Raw genomic sequence first — 13,676 nt, 5'->3', positions numbered from 1 at the left:
GCAGAGTTTAAGAATTCTCTTTGGTATAAAAGGGAAGCAGTGGGTTTCACTCTGGACCCAAAGGGATTTTCTGTGCAGAGAAGTGAATATGTGCTGAAACAGTGTGTCAATGGCTTCAAATACTGAAGTGAGGTGTGCTATAAAATGGGAGGGGTAGACGGAGGTGGGGTAATTGGGAAGATCCCAGAAGGGCAAAGTCCTATTCACAAGTGGTTGAAATTCATCAGAACGAAAAAGTAAAATTGGTGTTCAGGTGACAAGAGACACAGGAAAAGTCACACACCAACTCTAGGACATGAACAGAGCAGCTTGAAAGCTCTCACTGTCGGCTATCTGGAGAGTTCTTAAAGACATGTTCATGGCTTGTTATCTATGGCAGAAGAGCTGAAGGGAGGAAAAAGAAAAGGCTCATGATTCAGGGTTAAAAATTTCTCTGAAAACCTTTCCCCCTTGACTACTATTGAATAGAAAAACTGAGTTTTAGAAGAAAAAGGAGAAATATCTAGTCTATGTTAGCATGTATGTACATAATATATGTATATATAAACACAAACATATATATATATACATACACACATATATAACTATATATGCATATACAGGTATGTTTATTTACATATGTATATATAATGCATGCATTTTAATGTAAGTGAATATTTGTTTGTGCATTTCCCTTTCAGGTTCTAGAATGGTTTCTATGTATGTCTTCTGGGGACCCCACCTCTGGCAAACATTCATAATTGCACTAACCTCCATTAAAGAGTTATTAAATTGACTTGAAATTTCTAGAATTAATGTATAATCATGACTGCATGTAGAATTTAAACCAAAAGTTGATTGTTACGCTCATGTGAAGGATAGTGAAATAATGGACCCTCCCATTGGCAAACAAATATGTCTTGGAGCCCAAAGTTTCCTCAAGTAAAATAAGAAAAACGAGTTTTCCCAGTCCATGAATTCATACTTCTATGACCCTCCATGCTCCCTAAACTGTAAGACAGTAGGGAAATTGAATAATATCTGTGATAACTGCTTCTGCTATAAATTTACAGCACAGGTTACTTTCATTCAGAGTGTCTTTTCTACCCAGAAGTGTTTCTTTGCTTTAATGATATTGTTGCATACAGCATAGCTTGAAGACGTCAGTGAGGCAAAGTTTACTCAGCGGGAAAATGGCTTTCTTTGGATCAGTTGAAAATATAAATTTTGGGATATGAAGAAGTTCTGCACTCAAAAGGTTACTTGCTTTTATCAGTTACCTCAAGCAGTCTAGCTAAAAACATCACTTCTCGTTCCAAATTTTGCCTTCATCTGGCTAATGTATTGTTTCCCTAAGACAAATCTGATTTTCCTCTGCCTGTCAGTAGGAAGGCAGTTGAGTCCACAGGAAGGAAGTAAAGCATTCAGAGAGCACCTGGTGGGACCCAGGCCCATGCACAAGCAGCATGAAGCAGCTTTCTGGGCCTTTCTCCAGCTCTGGCCAGCTGATGCTCAAATGGGGCCTAAGCAACAGCTACGGGAAATAAGTTCTTGCTAATTTCATTCCACCTTTGGAGGTGAGATACCAATACTCTTCTCACAGGGCCTGCAGAGGATTGTGAAGATGTTATGGCATCTAACCTAACCAGTTAACCTAACATAACGAACCACAAGTATCAAGACAAGCTGGGGGGTGAGGGGTTTGAGAGCTGCCCTGCAGAGAATGACTTTGGTGTACTGCTAGATTAAAAGCTGTACATACGACGGTAATGTGATCTCACAGCCCAGAAAGCCAACCGTACCCTGTGTTGCATAAAAGGAAGCATGACCAGCAGGCCAGAGGAGGTGATTTTGCTCCTCTACTCCTCTCTTGTGAGGCCCCATCTGGAGTACTGCATCCAGCTCTGGAGCCCTCAGCACGGGAAAGACATGGACCTGTTGGAAAGGGTCAAGATGAGAGCCACAGAAATGACCAGAGAACAGCAATACCTTGCCTATGAGGACAGGCTGAGAGAGTTGGGGTTGTTCATCCTGAGAAGAGAACTTTCAGAACTTTCTTCAGTACTTAAAGTACTTTCAGTACTTAAAGGGGGCTTATAAGAAAGATGGGGACAGACTTTTTAGTAGAGTTTGTAGCAATAGGGCAAGGGGTAACAGTTTTAAACTTAAAGAAGTTAGATTCAGGCTAGACATGAGGAAGGTACATGCCCTATCCTGGAGAAACATTCAAGGCCAGGCTGGATGGGGCTCTGAGCAACTTGATCTAGTTGAAGATGTCCCTGCTTATTGCAGGGGCATTGGACTAGATGACCTTTGAAGATTCCTTCCAATCCAAACCATTCTGATTCTATGATTCTGACTGAGAGGAGGCTCTGAGAAGTCAAATCTCAGACAAATTTCTTTCTTGTGAATAGATCTTTGTTTAGGATAAGAATTCATGGGTCTGAGGAAGAGAACATATCTGCCAATCTACCTGAGAGTGAACAGGGATCAAAGGAGATTCTGTCTTAGCCAAATTCTTCTGGATTGTAGAAGAAAATTTGTCTCCTTTTCTTGATCTCAATTGATCTCAATTATTTTCTCCTGTTTCTGATCATTGGATGGTATTTCTTAGCTTCTTCCCTTTTATGAGGAGAAAGGACAAATGGCTGCTTGGTAACTGATCTCTTTGATACTGTGTTTTGCAGTATGAGTATTACATTACCTCTGCCTTTTTCCTTATGTGAGGACCTCAGCTAATTCAGGAGTGACACTTTAATAGTTATACATTGTTAAATGTACCTTTCAAACTCAGAATGAGCTCTGTTGTTTTCAGCTAAACAATTTGTCATACAAGTCAGGTAATGTGCATAAAAGTGTACAGTTCAACCCTACAGAGGGACTGCTCTGTCACATCTAAGCAGAATGTGTTTAAATGAATGAATTAATCAGGGCTTTCCATTTCTATCTGCTCTAGTTTCCCTCCATAAATCATCTTCGTTTATTGCCTCCTTAATTGCCAAGCTATGACCTCGTGTTTTGTAACCTCTTCTTTTATCTCTTTATAAGCCTAAATGATTTGCACATATCATCTTTAATTGACACCTGAGTGTGACATCAGCAAATGGAGAGGAAATTGACTACTGAGAACAGCACCATGTCCTCATCATTCCAGCTATTATTCTTCAGAAAAGCACAGATAACATTTGGGATTTTTTAAGTATCTTTGGCAGGATGTCTTTGGGTAGAGAGAATTCTGAATTCAACTCATAAGAAAACCAGACCATTTCTTAAATCAAAGGCAAAGAAACTAGAATCTATTCTACACCTTGATGTCAATCACCAGTAAATTCACACAACACTACATGGCCACAATGACACAAATTGGGGTTTTATAGTCCCCAAGGACCTGGCATACATTTTGTACACTTTACCCTGGATTGTCAAGTATGATGTGTTTCAAAATTTCATACAGAGTTCTCAGAGTATAAATCAATCACATACTTGTAGCAGCAGAAGCTATGTCAAGTCGGGGGGTGGGGGGGAAGGGGGAAAAAGTGCTTGAAAAATCTTTATCCTCTCTCCTAATTGTTGTTTGTCCTTTACAATATCGTGCACACTTTGATCAAAACAGATCTAGACACAACTGTTTTCAAAATAATTTTGACAGGTGCTGTGTTGAATGCATTCAAGCCAAAGATTGGTGTCTGAAATTTTCTTCCTCAGCATAATTGCTGAGAAGCAAGAAAACTAGGAAGATGGGGAAGTACTTCCATACTATCCTTTCTTCCTACCACACGAAAGATAAAGCCTCTGGTGTTTTTAAAACTCAGCTACTTGCAGGAAGGTTTTCTATTGCCTACTGTAGTGAACTTCTCTGAAATCAGAAGTTCAGAAGGACTATATTAAAACAGTTTTAATAGTCAAGAAATGTCGACATGTACTGTGTGAAACATAACATTGCATACTGCTCTGTGTGACCTTGCAACAGCAAGTAACAACTAAGCCGCATAACCTGAGACCTAGATCACCACTGAAAATGTAGGAAAACTCTAGAAGTACAAGATGTGATCCTCCAGCCTAACATCTGCATTTTATTATATATTGAGTTTGTCAAACCTTTAACATTATTATAAAATGTAGTCTTTGTCCTTGAACAACCATCAGAAACCGGCGGGTTTAAGTCATTGCTCTCCCACAATGTTAGGACCAGGAAGCAAAAAAAAAATGATGTTGAACAATTTTGCTTCTCATGCTGGGAATCAGCTATGAAGTTATAGCCATGTATCTTCAGAGGTTATTTATTGTTCAAGGAAATTTTCTTTTGTTATTACTATTTTGGCAGGTTTTCAAGCAAAACGAGGCTATACTCTACAATGTACTGCTGTATAAGATATCACCACAGTGCACCATGTACTTTCAATATACAGCAGGCATTTCAGACCTTGTAAAGTAACTCAACATTTTGCTGACTTGTTATGGAGTGGTATGTCTAATATTTCCTGCTCCAATATAACATCCCAATGAGAAAAACAGGGAGAAAAAAGTCATTTCTCCAGTAGCATCTTGGGTTATAAATACTTTCAAATATACTATGTAAGTCCTAGGTGCGATCAGGATAATTATGTAAATAGCAAAGGAGATTATTCTTTACTGAACTGATATTTAAGTTTGTTTTTTTGTTTTTTGGTTTTTTTTTTATAATTTTAGCAACCATAATGGGTTAGAGTTTTGTTGTTTGGGAGGTTTGGTTTGTTGTTGGTTTTGGTTTTGTTTTGTTTACAGCTATGTATTTTTCATCATTTCACAGAACCAATTTCAGTATGCAAAACAAACTGGAGCACCCTCTGCTTGCAAACTGGCAATTTATTTTGAATGGCAGCCAGATGAAATAAGTGATCCTATGAAATAGGTAATAAATGCCTACATGAATGAAAATCATTCCACGTTAAGAAGATTATAGAAGTGTTGGTTAATAGAATGGATGTTTGTTTCTGAAACATGGATGTATAACCTTCCAACTTGCTCTTTCTGCTTAATATAAAAGTGTTTATGGAAGACATTACAATTGCCTCTTAGACTAAGTTGTTCCAATAGATAATGTAACAGAACATTTTTAGTTTAACTCTGATTTAGATTATTGTTAGCCTTGATAGTTAGTGACATAAACATAAACTCATAAACTCAAAAACTCTAAACGAACAATTTAATCCCACTGCTGGCAAAAAAATAGGAACAGAACACTTGGTAAATTTCCTGAGCAAATGTGTGTCCAACTTCAATAATTATATACATATAGACCTGATTCTGTATCTCTCCACTTAAAAATAGATGTAAAGTCATGCCATGTACATTAAGAAGTTTTAAGTTCATATGACTAATATAAAAATTGCATTCTGATACAAATAATAATTGGTTTTGCTGTCTTACAGTGTTTGCTTCCACTGTATCACCTTCAAATTTGTTGTAGGTTCCTAGTATAGAGACCACAACATGAATGGGATGTGCATGTATTTTTCAAAATCCAAAGTCAGCTTTCAGGGTGTCACTGTTTACTGCAGGGCAACAATAAAATGTGGCAGATGCTCTCTATTAGCCCCTGCCCTCCCCACTAAGGAAAGTGAAAAGGAAGAAAAGGGAGACAGAAGTTGGACAGTTGAAAAAAACAAACCAAACCAAACCTAACCTAACCTATCCTAACCAAACCAAACCAAACCAATCCCTCAGTACGTTTGCAGATGACAGCAAGTTGGGTGGGAGTGTTGATCTATTTGAGAGTAGGAGGGCCGTACAGAGAGATCGGGACCAGTGGGATCAATGGTCTGAGGCCAATTGTATGAGATTCAACAAGGTCAAGTGCCAGGTCCTGCACTTGGCTCACAACAACCCCAGTCAGTGCTACAGGCTCAGGGAAGAGTGGCTGGAAAGCTGCCTGGTGGAAAAGGACCTGGGGGCATTGGTCAACAGCCAGCTGAACATGAGCCAACAGTGTACCCAGGTGACCAAAAAGGCCAACACCATCCTGGCTTGTATCAGGAATAGTGTGGCCAGCAAGACCAGGGAAGTGATCATCCTCCATACTTCACATTGGTGAGACCCAGCCTCAAATCCTGTGTTCAGTTTTGGGCCCTTTATGAAAAGAAAGACATTGAGGTGCTGTAGAGAGTTCAAAGAAGGGCAACAAATCTGATGAGGAGTCTAGAGCACAAGTCTGATGAGAAGCAGCTGAGGGAGCTGGGGCTGTTTAACTTGAAGAAAAGGAGGCTGAGGGGAGACCTTATTGCTGTCTACAGCTACCTGAAAGGAGGTTGTAGCATGGAGAGTGTTGGTGTCTTCTCCCAAGTAACAAGTTATAGGACGAGAGGAAATAGCCTCAACTTGTACCAGGAGAGGTTTAGATTGGATATTAGGAAAAATTTATTCACAGAAAGGGTAGTCAAAGACTGGAACAGGCTGGCCAGGGAAGCAGTTGAGTCACTATCCTTGGAAGTGTTTAAAAGATGTATAGATGAGGAACTTAGGGACATGGTTTAGTGCTAGAGTTAGGTTATGATTGGACTCGATGATCTTAAGGGTCTCTTCCAACTGAAATGATTCTATGCTTCTTCAGACACTAGCCATAGACCAAGAGGTGAGACTCCTGTGATCTCTCAGCTTTATACTGTGTATGATGTGTATGGCATGGAATATCTCATTGGTCAGTTTGGGTCACCTGTTCTGTTCACCCCTCCCTGCAAGTATGACCTTTCACAACCCCTCACTTGTGGAACATCAGAGGTCTATCAGTGACCATGGCTGCTCTAGCAGTAAAATGTAAACCTGGGCCTTTCTGCATACCATTCCTACCAGTAGCTCAGTAAAACTGTGAACATTGGGTGTTATCTGCTCTGGAGTAAACAGAGTCTGAAAAACATGCAGCCAACTTCAGAAAAAAACACAGTGGCTTAGAAGAACTTAGCAGAAAGGAAAATTTGCTAAAAGGGAATTTGTCAAAACCAGGACATAGGAAATACTGACTCACTGTTTAACGTTTATAAACCAACAAGCAAAGCTATTGCAAAGAACATGAAGCAAGCAGACATTAAATTTGTTCAGTAGTATGATAGTTTGATTTGCATACACCACCCAACCTGAGATCATTCCTTAGACGCTGAGATTTCTGGAAACATTGAAAATAAAACAAAAAGAGCCTTGGGGGAGTAATTTTTTGCAATTCAGCTGTCCCAACTAATGTCCAGATAATTCTGCATGAGCCTAAGAGAAAATTTTTGCTCTTTCCAAAGAAAAAGACAAAGAGACATCTAGCCCTAGATTATGTTCTTGGTCTGCCCAACATCATCTCTTTAACAATTATCAGCTCATCTCCCAAGTTTCTCACACAACCTATCAAATGATCAGTTCTCAGTTGCATTGATTTTAGCATTCTAATTTTTTCTATTCAACTTGCTATAGTTGCTTAAAATTATATTTAACTACCAACTTGATAAAAACCTTCAGATGACATAAGGGGCTTCAATTAGGAAGAAAGCATAATGTGTTGTATGAAATTTTACTTTACTGACAGTCAGTCTGTACAGTTCTTTCCCTGATTTATCTTAAGTATAGCAGTACTTCCCTATTAAAGGTTACACAGCTTTTAAAGATCAAATTATATCTTCTGTTTAAGAGCAGGCATTTTTTTCTTCATAATAGAGTTTTGGCGGTATAACTTGACTGTTGGTTTTCTTGGCTTTAGACACGTCTCTGTCTAAAGGAGTTTGCGTTGGTTGATGAGGACTGGGTTAGGGAGCAATTAAGCAACCTGGACATCCATAAATCCATGGGTCCAGATGGGGTGCACCCACGGGTGCTGAGGGAGCTGGCTGAAGTCATTGCTGGACCACTCTCCATCATCTTTGCCAAGTCTTGGGAAACGGGAGAGGTGCCTGAGGAGTGGAGGAAAGCAAATGTCACTCCGGTCGTCAAAAAGGGTGAAAAGGAGGACCTGGGCAACTATAGACTGGTCAGCCTCACCTCCATCCCTGGGAAGGTGGTGGAACAACTTATCCTTGGTGTCAACTTAAGACATATCAAGGATAAGAGGGTCATTAGGGGCAGTCAACATGGCTTCACCAAGGGGAAGTTGTGCTCGACCAACATCATAGCCTTTTATGAAGACATAACAAGGTGGATTGATGATGGCAGAGCGGTGGATGTGGTCTACCTTGACTTCAGTAAAGCATTTGACACCGTCTCCCACAGCATCCTCACGGCTAAACTGAGGAAGTATGGACTGGACGATCGGGTAGCGAGGTGGACCGCAAACTGGCTGAAGGAAAGAAGCCAGAGAGTCGTGGTCAATGGGGCGGAGTCTAGTCGAAGGCCCGTATCTAGTGGAGTGCCTCAAGGGTCAGTACTGGGACTAGTATTATTCACTATATTCATCAACGACTTGGATGAGGGAACTGAGTGCACTATCAGCAAGTTTGCTGATGACACCAAACCGGGAGGAGTGGCTGACATGCCAGAGGGCTGTGCTGCCATCCAGTGAGATCTGGACAGGCTGGAGAGTTGGGCAGGGAAAAATTTAATGAAATATAATGAGGGAAAATGTAGAGTCTTACATCTGGGCAGGAACAACCCCAGGTTCCAGTATAGGTTGGGGAATGACCTATTAGAGAGCAGTGTCAGAGAAAGGGACCTGGGGATCCTGGTGAACAGCAGGATGACCACGAGCCAGCACTGTGCCCTTACAGCCAAGAAGGCCAATGGCATCCTGGGGTGTATTAGAATGGAAGTGGTTAGTAGGTCAAGAGAGGTTCTCCTTCCCCTCTACTCTGCCCTGGTGAGACCTCATCTGGAATATTGTGTCCAGTTCTGGGCCCCTCAGTTCAAGAAGGACAGGGAACTGCTGGAGAGACTTCAGCGCAGGGCCATGAAGATGATGAAGGGAGTGGAGCATCTCCCTTATGAGGAAAGGCTGAGGGAGCTGGGTCTCTTTAGCTTGGAGAAGAGGAGACTGAGGGGTGACTTCATTAATGTTTATAAATATATAAAGAGTGGGTGTCACGAGGATCGAGCCAGGCTTTTCTCGGTGACAACCGATGGTAAGACAAGGGGTAATGGGTTCAAGCTGGAACACAAGAAGTTCCACCTAAATATGAGAAGAAACTTCTTCACAGTGAGGGTGACGGAACACTGGAACAGGCTGCCCAGGGAGGTTGTGGAGTCTCCTTCTCTGGAGATACTCAAAACCCGCCTGGACGCCTTCCTGTGTAACCTCACCTAGGTGTTCCTGCTCTGGCAGGGGGATTGGACTAGATGATCTTTTGAGGTCCCTTCCAACCCCTAACATTCTGTGATTCTGTGATTCTGTGATCTGAAGCGCCTGGAGACAGGAGATAGTTTCAGAGTCTCAGCTGCTGAGCTTCTACTAACCTAAGCTAAAAGAAGTCTGCATTCAGGAGCTGATCTGCCATTGTTGGTGATCTTCCATTTTTAGCTCTCAAACTGATGCAAGTCCTTTAGTGAAAACACTGCAGTAGGCGTCTGGAGGCAAAGCACCGCAATCTATGTGGAGATCCCTAAAAAGTTTCAAGATAGAAAAATGTCTGAAGTCTACATTGTTAAATTAAAAAGTTAATAAGACTGGAGTCTTTTAGTGCTTTAAAAAATATTCCTCTACAGTACTCTTATCTCATCTGGATTACCTCAGGATGTGGCCATAATATATCAGGCAGCTTAAAGTGCAGGACAACTCACCTTTAACTTTGCTGTTTACGTCTGAGTGAAATTCATCTGCCTACTGTGCCAGATAAACAGGCTAAGGAAGTCAGAACAGTAGCTGATAGAAGACCTAGAGGAGATACAAGGGCAGTTTTCAAGGGATAACCTATCTGTTTAATTTCTTTTTCTTTTTGTTCATTGTCACTGTTCATTCAGATCTCTCAAATTTACAGGACAATGTACTCTGTAAATTAAACTTTATTTCCTTGCCTCCTTAAGACACAACAAACAAGGGCTCAGTCACCTTCACACAGACTAGTCTATCACACAAATTCATTGTCAAAAGGAGCATGGCCACCAGGCCGAGGGAGGTGATTCTCCCCCTCTGCTCTGGTGAGACCCCACCTGGAGTACTGTGTCCAGCTCTGGAGTGCTTGGTACAGGACAGATTTTTGGCAGGTCTTGTTACAAAAGGACAAGGGGTAATGGTTTTAAACTAAAGGAGGGGAGATTCAAGTGAGAAATGAGGAAGAAATTTTTTACAATGAGGGTGGTAAAGTACTAGAACAGATTGCCCGGAGAGGTGGTAGATGCCCTGTCACCAGAGACAATCAAGGCCAGGCTGGATGGGGCTCTGAGCAACCTGATCTAGTTGAAGATGTCCCTGCTTATTGCAGGGGGGTTGAACTAGCTGACCTTTGAAGGTCCCTTCCAACCCAAACTATTATATGATTCTGTGCTTCTATGATTCACCACTTAAGTCATGAGGTTACATCACTTATAACCCAGAACTCTTAACTCATGCGCCTACAAGCAATATAGTTACCCAGCTGACTATGGGAGTGCTCATCCTTCCTCCTCAGTCATGATGCAGTTATCCCCTATTTCACACCTGGAAGCACAAAAGCCTCAACAGTTCAGCTGCTCTTGCATCTACTTAGAAATATTTTCAGGTCAGCTGATGTTTTTATACTTCCAGCACAGAAGTTTGGTCTATACCACTATCATGAGTTAGACTCTGATGAAACTGGTAGACAATCAGTATGCAAAAGTGATGGCTGCAGGAGACAGCAATTTGCAGGTGATAATACCTGTCTTACCTACCTGGTGCTCTTGCTTTGACCTAATGGTGCTTGTCCCAGCATACATGAGGACTTAGCATGAGATGTGTTAGCCAAAATCTGAGCAGGAGTTGAGTGAACAGTCACATTCATGAATTATCTTTGGGGGTATGTAGGAAACCCTGCTAAATAAAAGAAAGTTCTGCCCAACTCATTTTTTTCCACTGACATGCAGACCCCACCATCCTTAGACAGACTAACATAAAACAAACTTCCTCACTTCAAGAGACAGACATGAACAGATAGCTTTTTCTCCTTCCACTGTAGAAGGATGCGTGCTTGAAAAAAGTTTTGAGCTGAATAAAATGTAGAAATTAATATGGTAATGACACTTTGAGAACTGTCTGAACTTTTTTTTTACTTCTAAACTGTCTTGTTCCGAACACTTATCTCTATTACAAGATACATGTCTCACTATCTACTTCAATTAGTTGAATGTTTAATTGTTGCTAGTTAAAATAATAAGTTGTTGTGAAGGGTAAGATGTTCTAACATAGAACTCTAACAACACAATAAGTAACCATATTTATTTAACAACCCTTATACAGTGGATCTGACCCATACTCTGAATTGCAGTGATTTAGTACCCTACATATACTAAAGAAATTTTCATTCTATTCTGCATATCAAATCCACACCTAATGTAACCCTATTTTATATTGTGTCACAATCCAGTCCTAAGAGTGTGGGACCTGATGAATCCATAGATACTGTCTTGCTATTGTACAATTGCACCTGATCGGTGTAATAGAGTACCTGGTTGGTACATTGAAATGAGGGTCTTACATAGCTTTACCAATATTGTAGATGCAGGGAAACCAGAGGATGCACAGAAGTAAAAGAATGATGAAATGTTAATAGCTAGCATCACTTTCACCTAACAAATTACTGAATTAAAACAAACAAACAAACGAGCAAACAGTGTTTACTATGTCTTATTAAATGCATATGTTTAATTCCATCTTTATAAAGCCATAAAAGCCTTTTGTGTTCAATCAGACACACACAAATAAGTGTTCCTGTACCCAGAAAATCTTAACTATCAGTTTTTAAGTAGACTATCAAGTTCCTCCACTAGTCTACCAAAAAACTCAGCAATATATTGATCATTTCTAGGCCCGTGCTTTAGTGCTCAGTTTCTTCACTCAAACAAAAATACATAGTAACCTAAAATAATTTCCCTAGCTGAAAAACAAGTTATAAACTGATGAATGGCTGAGCACCAGCATGAGCAATAGCTTCTAACTAGCTATCCCATATTACACAAGATCATCTACTACTTTTCTGAAGGACCTCCTTTCTCAACAGAAATATAAGCACAGGCCTTGAAAAAAAAAAAGATGGTTTCCTTGTATCCAATTTTGTGAATATACAGCTCTTTAATTAGAACTACTCTTTTCTTACCCATCTTGTCCTTTTTCTTTTCAGACCTTGTTTGTATTGTAGTTGTAATCTAAAACTTCAGCAGCCTTTCTTAACATTGTATGATTAATTGATTTGAATATAAAGTAGTTTCTTTTCTTCAGGGAGTCTGATTGGCTGTTTTAAGGGTAATTCAAGACTCTTTCCTGTCTCATTTCCTGAATACGTATTATATTTCTTCCAGCCAGAATGTTATCTACAAATTGCCAACACTTAATTTTTGTAATCTTTAAACAGACACAGACGTCAAACCCAGGCCACTCAATTTACAGTAGCATAACAATGTATTACATTGCAAGTGTAAATTTAAGCAAAAATCCCTTTCTGATTTAAGAGGAATATATCTCTGTCCTATACCATTTGAGGGACAGACAATGGGCTTTACCACATCCTAACTTGTGATCTGCACCAGTTTTGCCCTGCAGCATGTTATTCAATGTCTTCATGTCTCTATGAGGCCATGTATCTCGTCAGTCACAGTGGTCTGAGCTAAACCTCTGCCACAAGGCAGCATTTATTATAGGTTACTACTCCAAGGTGAAAGGCAGCTACAAATGTTCCCAACAGTTGAAGTCTCATGACTCTCAGAAATTCTTTCCATGTCCCTCATGGGTGTTTATACCTGTTTCTATCCTGTATCTCTAAAGCTCTAGCCCCTAGCTGAGACTAGTTTGTCTTCACTACTCAGCAGTCATAGTCCTGCTGTGCTTGCACTTTCTCCACTGTTTTACATCTCTGATTAAACAACACAGTACTGGATATCCAACCAACCTTATATGAAAATATCAGAACTTTGTAGCAATTGTAGGATAAAGGAAGTAAAAATTAATTTAGCACATAAAAATGAATAAAAATGAAATGATAAAATGCAAATTGTGCAAAGTTTGGAAGCAAATATTTTTTTAACAAATCAGAATCCAGCAAATATCTGGCCAAGAAGAAGTGATTTGATTCATAAAATCATAGTAGACTCGCTAGAAATCCACTGCATCAAAGTCAAGCCAAAATGATTACTTGAAGTGCTTTTATCTAAAAGCATACAGAACAGCAAGTAAAGCAAAGAAGGCTGAAATAATTAGACCACTAAATACTGAAGTACCTGGAAACTGAGAGTAAGCAAGCTAAGGAAGAGGAGAAGCAAAGAGAGATGGAGAAAGCAGCTATTTTGACTGAATGTGGAAACCAAATAAAAACATGGGGATTCAGAGAGTCATGCCTGCTTAAATGTTAAGAATTATCAATGACAGAGATAAAGCTCTGAGAAGCAGAGTCACATGCAACTGTTTTCTCACTGCTATTTACGTCAAACCTGCTCAATAACAGTCAGGGGGAGGTAAGGACTAATTATGCTAATAAGCTCAAGGTAGTCATATCAGTTAGAAAGCTACTAAAACCCAATAGTTTAAAACTTCTCTTTTTAAAATACTGGAATTGATATCGAGCAAAATTATTTTACTGCTGCTAAGTTTT

Source organism: Caloenas nicobarica, chromosome Z (assembly GCF_036013445.1).
Source record: "Caloenas nicobarica isolate bCalNic1 chromosome Z, bCalNic1.hap1, whole genome shotgun sequence".
In the NCBI taxonomy this organism is placed as follows: Eukaryota; Metazoa; Chordata; class Aves; order Columbiformes; family Columbidae; genus Caloenas; species Caloenas nicobarica.
The sequence above is the reverse complement of the archived record's forward strand: the minus strand, read 5'-3'. Positions refer to the sequence as shown.